At 38.9% G+C, this 12832-nt stretch overlaps 1 protein-coding gene across 1 annotated transcript in view; it reads right to left on the bottom strand.

The window, feature by feature from the left end:
* Positions 1-12832, bottom strand: part of LOC104955852 (DNA mismatch repair protein Msh3-like) — a 50539-nt gene that overhangs the window by 718 nt on the left and 36989 nt on the right. The window lies entirely within an intron of this gene.

Here is a 12832-nt window from a genome sequence, read left to right as displayed (position 1 = left end):
TTATTACAATGCATTCATGTGATGACTTTCAAAGAGTAAAGCAAGCACCTGCTGAATAAAGTATGATTATATATTTTACGAAACGTTTTTTTTTCATATGGAATGCAGTTGGAGGTCAACCAATCACAGAGCTTGAGAACTAATCACGGGGTTTGTCAAACAGAGCACATGGTGCTGGGGATTCTGGGTAGTGTAGTGTCTTCTGCCATCCTTTACTCCGAAAAAATATTTGTTTCTCCGAATCGAAGGGGAAAAATACAAAAGCATTGCACACAATTTAAACCAATCAATGTTGTGTAATTAACAAGGATAATCTGGTGTTTTTTAGTCTAGTAGTGAGTAGTGCAGATATCACTGTAAAATCAATCGACAGTAAGGGGAATACTTACTTCCGGGTGTACAATTCTCCGTTATCCAATGGGAATGGACGCTCACATTGCCTTTAAGGCCAGCCGACACAAACGAATGCCGTGCTTCCATGAGCGTCAAATCCCGCCGCAGATGGGAATACATTGCAATCAGTTGAAAGCTATTTGCGTCCCTTTATGAAGCTGAAGGAGCCTAGGAGCGTCACAACTGCACGCCACGGGACCCTGACCAAACGTCGCACCTGGACGATTATGGAGTGAGAGTGTGTTGCATATTGCACTTTCTCTCAATACACTTTTTTTTTCTCTGTAAGTGTGTACACTGCATCTCCTTCGCTCTGTAACAGACATCCTACTGGGACTTGATTGCTGCTTAGCCTCTGCCTTAGTAATCCTCACAATATGAAATATCTGACACACACACACACACACACACACACACACACACACACACACACACACACAGAAATATACACACGCTGCCAAAACCCAAGAAAGCTTATTTTGTCCGATGCTGACCTCTAGTGGCCAACANGAACAGATGGCCTCGTCACACACACACACACACACACACACACACACACATGTGTGTGTGTGTGTGTGTGTGTGTGTGTGTGTGTGTGTGTGTGTGTGTGTGTGTGTGTGTGTGTGTGTGTGTGTGTGTGTGTGACGAGGCCATCTGTTCCTGAAGGCATCGCTCTCTGAGAGACAGACAGATGCTGCTGACTGCAAACTTTCACTTCTCCTGACGCCCAAAAACAGTCTCAAAAACAGTTTGAGACAAGAGGCCAGAGGCCTGTACTACGAAGCCGGATTTTCCCTTAGCGGCTAACTTCAGGGTAAACTCTGGGTTTCCGGTCCTACGACGCTGGTTCACTTTTTAGCGGGCTAGATCTCCATGGTAACTTATCGTGTCTTAGACGGGGCAGTGATATCATAAACCTGCTAATGTACGCATTCAAACACTTGTTCTGTTACCAGCTGTATTCACCTTGCAGGTGCAGCTATGTGGCTTTGATCCTGGATAAAGTGTTTAAGTCATGGATGTTTAAAGTTTGTCTAATATTAAAGTTTACTTTTCATTCAGGAAGTATGACGCTGCGCTGTAATGTTTTAGATTAGGTCAGTCGGGTAACTCAAACATATCCAGGTTAGGTTGAACCGGCTTCGTAGACACAATGAAGAAGAAGAACAGGAACCATATCTGATGGAAAGCCGGGCTGTTTGGTTACATATTCTGATATTTGTCCTGGTTGATGTTGCTAATGTACTATTATTATCAGAGCTGGGAAGTAGTGAAGTACAAATACTTTGTTACTGTACTTACACATTCATTAGCTAACAATGACATTATTGTTCTATTAATATAAAGGGAGGTCAGGTACTCTTTAAAACAGCTGCTAGTTATGGGTACTTTTTACTGAAGTACATTTCAAAGCCTCTTTACTTTGACTTGAGTAAAGAAGTTTAGTCAGTTCTTCTACTTTCACCAGAGTATTTTTAAACACGAGTATCTGTACTTCTGCTTGAGTAAAGGATGTGTGTACTTTAACATCTCTGGTTATTATGTATAATTAAAGTATCGTTGTGCCGTTGGTCCTCGACTCACCATGTCCACCAGCGCCACGTACAGGAAGAGTCCGGCTGTGAGGGCGAAGACCCACATGGACACGTTCTCCGCGTAATGTCCGATCAATATACCGATCACCACGCCCAGGTACGCCATCAAGGCCGACAGCCCGTTGTAGAGAATGGCCTGACGCACCGTCATTCCCGCCTTCAGCAGCACCGCAAAGTCCCCTGGGAAACGTAGTCAACAGTTAAAGTACAGACGAGGGACGAGAATCACATCCATGGATTATTTACTTCAAACGTGTAAAACAATAATACAAAAAATAATAATGAAACAAGACAATTAAATAATACTGAATTACAAATGATATATAAACAAATGATCGACCTGCTTAAGCATCCGGAAAGTTGTGGGAAGAAGTTTAAACTAATTGAATCCCACCCCCTTCTCCCAAAAACTACATTATTAACTCTTGATATAAAAATGTATAAACGATAAAAACGTTCTCTGTTAAAATGCTTTAAAAAAAACCTTTGTTTCTACATGTGTTCAGGATTCATTCAATGTCAGATACATGTCCAGGAAACATGAGATCATGCAGGATGTGAAGGACGGAGCTCTTACCCAGCTCGTGAGGCAGCTCGTGGCAGAACACAGCCACGGAGGTGCTGAGGCCGCTGGACAGACCCTCCGTGAAGGCAGCGCCTGCAGAGACACGGGGTAACATCAATATAATATATACATCTATATAACATGTGTTTGTATATACATACACACACATATATATACTGTACATCTATATAATATACAGATCAACGCTACTGCACTGCTGATACCAGAGGAAAACCACCAAGTAGGGAAGCACAATTAATTACATTTTAAATCACTATTAAGGTTTTTAAACTTCCCCAATTAAATGCATTACACTTTAAAATGTACAATATCTGAGTACTTCTACTTTTACTCAAGTACAAGATCTGAGTACTTCTACTTTTACTCAAGTACAAGATCTGAGTACTTCTACTTTTACTAAGTACAAGATCTGAGTACTTCTACTTTTACAAAGTACAAGATCTGAGTACTTCTACTTTTACTACAAGTACAAGATCTGAGTACTTCTACTTTTACTCAAGTACAAGATCTGAGTACTTCTACTTTTACTCAAGTACAAGATCTGAGTACTTCTACTTTTACTCAAGTACAAGATCTGAGTACTTCTCCTCTGGCTGCAGGGAAACAAAATGTGATTGACAGATCCTTTGACCCCGCCCCCTCCCAACCGTCTCCAAAGTGATGTTGTAAACAAGTGTTTTGATTGGTCTATCCCCCTCTGCTTCCTGTGTGTAGGCCCCGCCCACAAAGGGGTGGGGCTAGCTGTCAGCGAGGAGTCACACTACAGAGAGACTCTTAATTCAGTTGTCAGGTAGAAAATATATGAAGGCAGTTTAACTTTGAGTTTTAACTTCTAGTGACCCATTTTTCCTGCAGTTTGGCTTTTCAGTGAAGAGGACTCTAAGGATTTTTATTGAGTTTTGGGGATTTAGATTTTTAGTGACCTTCAGTCAGTATGTTTTCCTGGGACGTAGGAAGCCTCGTTTGGATTTTCCTGCTTTTTATTTGACATCATTGGATTACTGGGAATTGATGATTGATTATTTTCCTCTGCTTGATGGACGGAGCAGTGGGTTTATTTTTCTACATTTCAGAAACTTCTTAGGAAGTTAAACATCATCCATTTTCTTTTGTTGGATTATTCCCGCTTACTTTAACGTTTACTTTGTCTCCTCACCTCGCCCGTTTCATGGATTATTTCCGATGTGGATTAACTGAATTGGGATTATTGTTCTTTTGTTATTTGGGATTTATGAATGCCTCGGCTTTGTGGATTAATCCTTTAAAGTTGTTTGAAGATTATGGATTATAACCTGGAAACAAAACAAATACATCAGCCTCTTTCTGATTGGTTCCCCTGCAGATAGGTTTGTGAAACACTGGTTTTTACTGATAATAGTTACAGGTGTTTTCTGTATCTCTCCTCTCTGACCTTTCATGCAGGTGTTTATTAATGTGATCAAACTAGAGAAATACTGAAGTGAGTTGCATGTAGAGTAGAGAGACTGAAAACAGCCTTATTGTTAAGGAAAAGTAAAAACATGTTGTCTTTTGTCTGTATCATATGTTTGGGCTGCAACAAGTGATTATTGATTAATCTATTGACCACACGAAAGCAGAACGTTATCGTATAAAAAAAAAAAGCTGCAGCTGGAAGATATTTAACCATTTGTTTATTTAATGTCTGAATTGTGTGCAATAGTTTTCTGTTGACCCCTCACTCAGTCAGGTCATTGGTAACTAGAGATGTTCCGATCACGTGATCGGGGATCGGAGCCGATCACGTGATTTTCAAAAGATCGGAATCGGGAGAAAAAAAAATCGGGGATCGTGATTTTTATTATTTTTTTTAAATACTTTTTTTTACATTTTGTATTCAATGTTACAAAACAAAAATGACCATGTTCAAGTCTTAAAGTCATCCTGAGGCCTTAGTTTTGGTTTCAAATGACAGAACATCATGTATGTGTTGCTTCTTTGGGGCTTGTTTTCATAGACCTGGTTATTTCTCTCAAATCTGGCAACAGAGTGGGCGCAGTGTCTAATTGTAGCAGTAAGCTAACGAGTACTGATAAGCTTTATTTTGTTTTGATCCAATGCTGCACAACTGAACTGATCCAATGCTGCTGTGAAAGAAAGAAGCTATATCCATGTTGGATAGAATATCCAATTTAAATAAAAAAATAACCTTAAGGGACAACTTGAATGCTTTTTTTTTTCTCTTAATGCATTGCATAAANNNNGATTTTTTTTCTCCGATCTTTTGAAAATCACGTGATCGGCTCCGATCCCCGATCACGTGATCGGATCGGGACATCTCTAGTCACATCATCAATGTGAAAAACTGTACTGTGTCGAGCAGTATTGAGAAGTGCAAAAAACCGTAGTGGCAGATACGAAATTGCACGTAAGGTGTGTGTATAAAGATGGCGGATCAGTTTCAGGAGGTTTCAGCCTGAGGCCTCTAACAAAGCGCTGACATTGAGTTTGGAAGGAAGTCCGTTAGAGATGAAAGAAGGGAAACGAGAGGAGAGAAACGAGGCCTCTTCGCCAAAACTCCCAGAAAACCATGGGGATGAAACGCACACTCAGGAATCCCAATTATTTTACAGGCAAACAAACACGGCAGCCGGTAGGGTGGAAGCTTCCGGATGAACCAGAACAAACAGGTTGTTATCAAGACCTTTTTTAAGGCCTAACAAATAGGTATTTTAAGAGTTTAGCGTGACTTTTAATCATGGAAATGTTAATCCTTCATACCCCAACCCAACCGATATTTTCCCGATACTTTTGAAGACTTATGTTCAGAAAACAAATGTTATTTACTTTTGTATTTTGATAATGAAAGTAATTTTTTAAAGCAAAGATATGTAGAAGACAAACCAAAGTAAGGATAAACTGGAAGACCATTAGCCGACCTTTTAAAGCCTAAAACATTAGAATTTCAAAGGTATTTTAAATGTTAATCCGTCATTCCCTAACCCAACTTTTCCGATGTTCAGGAAAACAGGTTGTTTACTTTTGTATTTTGAAAAATATGTGGAAGGTAAACCAAAGTAAGGATAAGCTAGAAGACCATTTAAGGCAGGGGTGTCAAACTAAAGGCTCGGGGGCCAAACCCGTCCCGTGACTTCATTTCATGCAGCCCCACAAGAGCTCTGAAAGAACACAATATGTTTATTATACGGTTACAGGCAGATTTACAGAAGCACGTTGCCCATAAACTACATGTCCCACAATGCATCTACATTTTTAATCAGAATTTGGCTTTTCTTTTGAAATCATTTTGTGACATGCTCACTGAAGAGACTTCCGATAATTTGCCCTATCAGATAATAATCCAATATTATTTTATATATATTACATATTTATGTTTTTTTATATAGTCTTATATATAAAACTGGTGCAACCATGATGCTGATGTGGCCCGAGATCAAATTGAGTTTGACCCCCTGATTTAAGGCTTAAATAAAAAGGTAATTCGAGGTATTTTTTTATTTTTGCGTGACTTTTAATCATGAAAATGTTAATCCTTCATACCCTAACCCAACTGATATTTTCCCGACACTTTGGAAGACTTATGTTCAGAAAAAAAATGTTGTTTACTTTTTTATAATCAAAGTCCTTTTTCAAAGCAAAAATATGTGGAAGATAACCCAAAGCAAGGATAGACTAGAAGACCTTAGGACTAAACAAATAGTTAAATTAAAGGTTCTGAATGACAATCTCATCACGGGCCACATTAGCATTATGGTTGCACTCTAAGGGCCGGTTGTAACTTTTAGACTATATAAATATAATTATAAATATACCTATACATATATATTAAATTATTTTTAATTTATATTATTGACTCTGCATTGGATTTCTATCAGTTCTGGTAATAACTTCATAAATAACTACGTCTGAAAGCAGTCTAGGGCAAATAATTGAAAGAAAATATTCAACAATTACACCAATTGTATTGTATATTCTTTGCTAGCTCTTGCGGGCCACATAAAATGAGGTTGCGGTCCGGTTTTGGCCCACGGGCCTTGAGTTTGACACCCCTGATCTACAGTAAATGTTAATCCTTCATACTAGAACCCAACTGATATTCCCCGATACTTTTAAGGCTTCTGTTTAGAAAAATAGTATTTGTTTACTCCCAAATTTAGAGCTGGAAAGATGAGTTGATCGAAAGAAAACCAATCCAACAGTTTTGGAAAATAGCTTTTTAATGCAAAAATGGCTAATTAATTTCTCAACATATGAATTACTAGAGAAAAGTGTTTTATTTCTAGAAAAGAAAGGTCATACGTCGACAAACATCTCCAACTATTTTAATATTTTCTTTATCGTTAACGTAATTAGTTGTCTTTAAATGTTGATTTTGAAGTGAGTATCTTTGAGACATTAAAGACTTCACCTTTACTCACCATGTTCTGACATTTCTAGTACAAACCATTTATCGACAAAACAAACAGCAGATGAATTCCTAATGAATATAATTGTTAGTTGCTCCCCTATTTCACAAAAAAGTCATAAATAGTCTAAAAGAGTTTCTTTATTTAGTTTATATTTTAGGTTTTTTGCAACAATTACTCAATTGAAAGGTCTCGCCACCTCCTTAAATAAATACAACTCATTTTTAAGGCGAAAATGCTGAAGAGGAAACCAATCATTTGGACATGAATTTTAAAACATCTCAAGCTTCCTCCACATGACAAGCATTCCTCCTCCCCCCCCTTTCTCCCCCATCTCCAACACCCCTTCAAATTAACATAATAAAAGCCTTAATCTCTACACACACACACACACACACACACACACACACACACACACACACACACACCCTTACTCTTCACAGAAGGCATCCACACAAACACAGACCAGGCTGACATCGGTAAACACGGCAATATCGTGTGTGTGTGTGTGTGTGTGTGTGTGTGTGTGTGTGTGTGTGTGTGTGTGTGTGTGTGTGTGTGTGTGTGTGTGTGTGTGTGTGTGTGTGTGTGTGTGTGTTGCGTCACATCTTTTTATATAAATTTAATCGCTGCGTAACTTTTTTTCCGCCCACAGATCACTTTTTAAGAATCCAAATGATCGACCTTTGAAATTGATTATTTGTCCTCAAAAGTTTCCCTGGTCGTTGCTACGTCCCCCCGACATGTGCCACACTTTGAAACAGTTACTTCATTGGATAAGCAATGTTTTGGGTTTTTCCAGCTATTTAGACTTCTATCCCCAGTTTCTCTTCTTGTTTCTCTGTGTTCTCTCAACATGAAGCCTTACAGACTCAGAGCTACATCTAAGTGTCTCTTTAATGCACCTCCATTGATCCTGCTATGTGTCCCTAGATTAGCATCAGTCGCTCTCATCAGTTCAATTAAATTCTACTTTGTCNTAAAATACTTTTTTTTACATTTTGTATTCAATGTTACAAAACAAAAATGACCATGTTCAAGTCTTAAAGTCATCCTGAGGCCTTAGTTTTGGTTTCAAATGACAGAACATCATGTATGTGTTGCTTCTTTGGGGCTTGTTCTCATAGACCTGCTTATTTCTCTCAAATCTGGCAACAGAGTGGGCGCAGTGTCTAATTGTAGCAGTAAGCTAACGAGTACTGATAAGCTTTATTTTGTTTTGATCCAATGCTGCACAACTGAACTGATCCAATGCTGCTGTGAAAGAAAGAAGCTATATCCATGTTGGATAGAATATCCAATTTAAATAAAAAAATAACCTTAAGGGACAACTTGAATGCTTTTTTTTCTCTAATGCATAAAGATCTGATCGGGAAAAATCGGTATCGGCAAATTGTCAAAATCAAATGATCGGAATCGGATCGGGAGCAAAAAAAGGTGATCGGGACATCCCTATTGGTAACCCCTTTACACTCAATCATAGGGTCTGATTGTGTCTGTATATGCAAGGTGTGTTCAAACATCTGGGGCAAAAACCACCCAAAATTGCCAATTTTAATAAAAATATCACAGTTTTTTTTTATACAAGACTCTGAGCATGGTTCCCCCCTCATTTTAAATATCACATTTAACAAAGAAATGCCTCTAAATGTGGAACAGTGTTCAGTTGAATCAGGAACTGTTTTATCAACGAGTAATTGATTTTGTTTGAGAGTGCCGTGTGTGTGATTTAATGACAGCTGTCAGTAGCAGACCAGGAGCTCTGGAGACGTTTTGATCTGGAGAAAATGTAGTTTTTGCGCCACGTGACTTTAGATATTGATCTCTAGAAACTTGTATGAGTTTAAATGTTTATTTACAACCCTTAACATTTATTTAATTAACTTTTGTCTTTCTTTTTTAGGCACCAACTCGCAAGACGATCAAGGAAACGTGGTGAGTGTTACTGACACACACACACTCTCTCTCTCTCTCTCTCTCTCTCTCTCTCTCTACAGGTGTGATTTTGCACAGTACCTGTCAGCGCCTGTGTTTCTTCCCGTCAGCACACTTTCGTCATGTCTCTGTGAACTTCCTCCTGCTTCCCCCCTTCTTTATCTGTGGTGGTGTTTTGTTCCTCTTCCTGTTGTAAAGGACACACTTCTCAGGAGTGTGTGTGTGTGAGGAAGCAGCACACTTATCTCTCCCGCCTTTGTTCCTCTGAGGTGCTGCAGCACACTCCTCATGCATCTGAGACATCAGGTCCGTCTGAGAGGAGCGTTTTGCACAGACTTCAAAGAGTTAATTGATCCTCCTGTGATCACTAACGACCTTCACTTCCCCTCCTCTCAAATACCGTCACCCAGAAGATACGAGGCATTTGTAAAACTGCAGGAGTGATTAGTTTGTTTTTGTAGCTTAAACCAGAAAGTTAGCTTCTTAGTAGGGATGGGAATTTGAAAGCAAATGAATATTCGACCCCCCAAAAAACGGTTAACCGAAATGCACATATCCTAGAAAAAAAAATTGGGAGAAAAAAAAATTCAAAAAAATTGTATCCACACATTTTTTTTAAATAACTTTTGGAAATAAATAAATACATGTTCAAATAAGTGTAGAATCCAAGTCAAATGTGTCCAATATATTGAACTGGTGATCACAGTTTGACAGCCTACAGCTTTCATGTGCGATTCACAATCAGCCCAGCTGTAGAGAAGACCCTCTCAGCTGGAACGGAGGTTGTGGGTATAGCAAGGTATAGCATGTAGATTAATGTGGCATAGTTTGACCTCTACACCGCACTCACTAACCGGGTCGAAATATTTCCACACATTACTCCTTTTTGACGCCATGTCTGTTGTGCAGGACTCTTCTTAGAGTGTAAATAATTACCGGACTATGACTGGTCAAATATGTTGAATACCGGCAAAACTAAATCTCTCCAGTCTAAATGTCTATGTACTTTGCCGCCACACACGGTTGCCAAGCAGCGCTTATTGTTGTTTAGGCTGGCCACTCATGTGTCGCGAGTGTTGACAGGGGGCGAGGGAGCACGCTCATGAACCGGCGGGACCTCGCAACGGCTGCGGAGCGCATTTGCGCCACATTTGGGCCTAAGATGAGGTTTGAGTCTGCGTGTAGGGAGGGGCAGCAGCCATAGCATTGGAACTAGCTAGATCTGATGGATTTGGACATAAACACGAGTGAAGTATAACAGAGAGAGAGAGAGAGTTAGTCATTTATTATCCTCAGTGTGTCCAACAGTAAAGCTTCCTCTTTATGGAGCTGCTCCTCTCAGACGGCTCTCTTCGGAGGTGTTCCCTCTTCAAAGGACACACTTCTCTCACATCACGAGATGTGTCGGGACGGCTTCCTGCTAAGTGTCTTTGTCACCCAGACTTTAAGCCGTGGAGCCGGGGAAAGAGATTTTTAGATTCTTAACTCGACGTCCTGCAGGAAAAGCAAGAGCATTCAGAGTTTCTGAACATAAAGATGAATGCTGAGCTGCAGTTATCTTATCTTTCCAAGCACATTGGCAATTCAAAGGTTTTACAAAGAAAAGCAAGAAGAAGTGTATAAAACAGTCAAATACAGAAAAACCAGCTATATGCGATTATTTTAGATTCAAACACTCTCTTTATTATATTAATATAATAAATGAGTATCGATTCCTCTTATTTGGGGAAGAAACCCATTCAATAAGTTAAAGGGCTCAAAGATCAAAATATCTGACATGTTTTAACCCTTCAAGTCTTATTTTTAAGCAAGCATGGAAGTGTTTATTTAGATATTAAATTGCTGCAAATCTCAATTTTCGAGAGGCTAAAACAACAATTTTTGGATATTCCATGTTTTCATGAATTTCCTTGAATAATTGTCTATTCTTTCTTCATTTTTTGCAAATTTCTGCTGCAACGATCTTGTTATTTGCCTTTTTAAAATGCGTGCAGACTTTTGATTTAAAGGTTTATTCGGCAGGACGCAGTGCTCCGTTTATTTAAATATAAAAGTGCAAAGCATAAATATATCTTGTCCCTTGAAGTCAATACTGATGAAATAATTGTGATTGTTGGAATGCTTCCCACAAACACCTGATGTGTAACGAGGTGTTTCTGTGGGAAAGATGGACGCTCGTTCGTCTCGCTGCCTTCACTTCCTTACAGTCTGAGAGGATGGCCTTCTTCAAAGAGCTCACACACACTTATCTCACCTGTCCCAGACGACACACTCCAACACACACTTCTCTCACCTTTAGTCTCTTTGACACTTGTTAAACAGGAAGCTGACATGTGGCGTGTGCCGCTGCTGTCTGGGAACTGTAGTTCAAAGTGTGTGTGTGTGTGTGTGTGTGTGTTTGTGTGTGTGCTGTAGGAGTTGCACTTTGAATAAACACCAGTCTTAATGTGGATGAAGACATTTAGCAGAGATCTATCACAGCGTTTATCTAAATATAAAAGTGCAACCATGATCTTTATCCGCATAGTCAGGATCTTAATGATCGTAATAAGTGCCCAAAAATATGGAACATTTTCATCCCAGTTTCTCAAAGTCGAAGGAGATGTTTTCAAACGACTTGTTTTGCAAAAGATAATCACTTTAATATGATAAGAAGAGAAGCAACAATTCTGAAGCAAAAAAGAAAGCCGCATTTAGAGACATGTTAGCATTAAAATGGACTTTTATTCTCTGTCATCGATATAAAGGAAAACCACCCTGTTTCTGCGGGAGTTTGAGTCCAGGATAAAGTGTCTCAGTTAATGATCGTTATTTGTATTCTTCTCCTGACGTTTTGTGGTCCATTTCAGGATAAAGCTCCGTTAACATGAAAAATTCTGGGGCCCATGTGGGACACTATTCTTAGGTATTGAAAAAGACTACCTCACAACAATCTAACGTGTTTACGTAGAATCACCTTGTTATGGAAACATCTAAGTTGTATTTGTAGTGTAGTTGGAAACTGACAACTATCTCTTATGGGGGAGTCAGTTGTTGCCGAACAATAGACATTATATAAACCACAAAATTATAAATTCACAACTAACAAAGTCCTAAAAAAGTGAGACATTTCACAGACTCAAAGATCTTTTCACGTAATATAATATATTCGTGTGTACCAATATGCTCTGCTTATTTTGTAGATAATTGACAAAGGACTCTGTCACACAGGAGCGAAGGGCAGGGAGTGAAGTCGCGGAGCAAATTTTTCTTGGAAATTCTTGGTTGAAATCGACTTCCTCACACAGGAAGAACCTCCCTGTAACCTCTACACGGGATACTGACCCCCCCACACGGAGACCCGAAACTTCAGCCGACGAACCGACCTTTGTCCGTTGTTCGGAGTGCCCAAATATTACACATCTCGCTCCTCTTTGTCTTCTGAAGAAAATGGTTATAGACGTAAGCCTCCTCTCCTTCTCGAGGCCAAGGGGTGCTGGTGTTTTGCATGCTGCTCTTCTCAATGGTTTACTTCTAGTAATTGAAGTCTGTGAAATAAACTTTAATTGCCTCAAAATAAGAACTGTTAATTGCCTCGAAATAAAACTTTAATTGTCTCAAAATAGGGTTTTAATTGCCTCGAATAAACTTTAATTGCCTCGAAATTGGTCTCGAAATAAAACTTTAATTGCCTCGAATAAACTTTAATTGGTCTCGAAATAAACTTTAATTGCCTCGAAATTGTCTCGAAATAAAACTTTCAATTGTCTCGAAAGTAAAACTTTAATTGCCTCGAAATTGTCCTCGAAATAAAAAATTTAATTGCCTCGAAATTGTCTCGAAATAAAACTTTAAATCCTCGACAATTGTCTCGAATAAAAACCTTTTAATTTGTCTCGAAATAAAACTTTCAATTGTCTCGAATAAAAAACTTTAATTGTCTCGAAATTGTCTCGAAA

This window comes from Notothenia coriiceps, unplaced genomic scaffold (assembly GCF_000735185.1).
Source record: "Notothenia coriiceps isolate Sejong01 unplaced genomic scaffold, NC01 NC01_scaffold00000662, whole genome shotgun sequence".
Lineage (NCBI taxonomy): Eukaryota > Metazoa > Chordata > Actinopteri > Perciformes > Nototheniidae > Notothenia > Notothenia coriiceps.
This window is presented reverse-complemented; position numbering and strand designations above follow the sequence as displayed.